Source organism: Bombina bombina, unplaced genomic scaffold (genome assembly GCF_027579735.1).
Source record: "Bombina bombina isolate aBomBom1 unplaced genomic scaffold, aBomBom1.pri scaffold_1101, whole genome shotgun sequence".
In the NCBI taxonomy this organism is placed as follows: Eukaryota; Metazoa; Chordata; class Amphibia; order Anura; family Bombinatoridae; genus Bombina; species Bombina bombina.
Window position 1 is genome coordinate 1747 of NW_026512501.1, and position 1746 is coordinate 3492.

Below are 1746 nucleotides of genomic sequence, written 5' to 3' on the forward strand. Positions count from 1 at the left end.
TGGCTCCCCCCCTTCTCTTTGGCTCCCCCCCCTTCTCTTTGGCTCCCCCCCCTTCTCTTTGGCTCCCCCCCCCTTCTCTTTGGCTCCCCCCCCCTTCTCTTTGGCTCCCCCCCCTTCTCTTTGGCTCCCCCCCCTTCTCTTTGGCTCCCCCCCCTTCTCTTTGGCTCCCCCCCCTTCTCTTTGGCTCCCCCCCCTTCTCTTGGCTCCCCCCCCTTCTCTTTGGCTCCCCCCCCCTTCTCTTTGGCTCCCCCCCTTCTCTTTGGCTCCCCCCCCTTCTCTTTGGCTCCCCCCCCCTTCTCTTTGGCTCCCCCCCCCCTTCTCTTTGGCTCCCCCCCCCTTCTCTTTGGCTCCCCCCCCCCTTCTCTTTGGCTCCCCCCCCCTTCTCTTTGGCTCCCCCCCCCTTCTCTTTGGCTCCCCCCCCCTTCTCTTTGGCTCCCCCCCCCCTTCTCTTTGGCTCCCCCCCCCCTTCTCTTTGGCTCCCCCCCCCTTCTCTTTGGCTCCCCCCCCCTTCTCTTTGGCTCCCCCCCCTTCTCTTTGGCTCCCCCCCCTTCTCTTTGGCTCCCCCCCCCTTCTCTTTGGCTCCCCCCCCCTTCTCTTTGGCTCCCCCCCCCTTCTCTTTGGCTCCCCCCCTTCTCTTTGGCTCCCCCCCCTTCTCTTTGGCTCCCCCCCCTTCTCTTTGGCTCCCCCCCCCTTCTCTTTGGCTCCCCCCCCCTTCTCTTTGGCTCCCCCCCCTTCTCTTTGGCTCCCCCCCCTTCTCTTTGGCTCCCCCCCCTTCTCTTTGGCTCCCCCCCCCTTCTCTTTGGCTCCCCCCCCTTCTCTTTGGCTCCCCCCCCCTTCTCTTTGGCTCCCCCCCCCCCTTCTCTTTGGCTCCCCCCCCCCCTTCTCTTTGGCTCCCCCCCCCCTTCTCTTTGGCTCCCCCCCCCTTCTCTTTGGCTCCCCCCCCTTCTCTTTGGCTCCCCCCCCTTCTCTTTGGCTCCCCCCCCTTCTCTTTGGCTCCCCCCCCTTCTCTTTGGCTCCCCCCCCTTCTCTTTGGCTCCCCCCCCTTCTCTTTGGTATATAATATGTGTGGGTACAGTAAATGAGTAAGACGAAAATTACAACTAAACACAAACACCGCAAAAATGTAAAAATAGCCTTGGTCCCAAACGGACAGAAAATGGAAAAGTGCTGCGGTCATTAAGGGGTTAAACAAAGGGCTATTGTGATTGGTTCTTTTTGTTTTTTGGGTGTGGGAGTGTACAGGTAGCTCAGGCTTATATAAGATGTTTGTTTAGAACATAATACATGCTTGATGAAACGGTGTATACCGAGAAACGCGTTGCATGTTATTTACTCATAATGCATGAGTGATATATGTATTTTATAATTGTTTTTATTACTATTAAATCCTTTTTTTTAAATCATATATCCTCATTGCTGCTGATTATTATACATTCTGAGCTACCTGGTGATCCTGTTTGCTGTGGAGTATCCTGCATCATATCTTATACAGCCAGCTGGTTTGCTGTGAAAACCAGCCTGCCTCTATTGGTACATTTGAGTGCTGCTATAGAATGTGAGTACCCTGCACAGGTTGCAAACTAATCATTGAATCCTTACAGATTCACACAGTTGTGTGCTTTTGTTTGCACCTAGCTCCTGATCCTTATACTGCTGGACCTACCACTCACAGTCTGTCAAGACATACAGATTTCTAGCTGAGGATTTCCTGGAGAGCCTTGTACAGCTAGCTGGTGTGCTGCACAT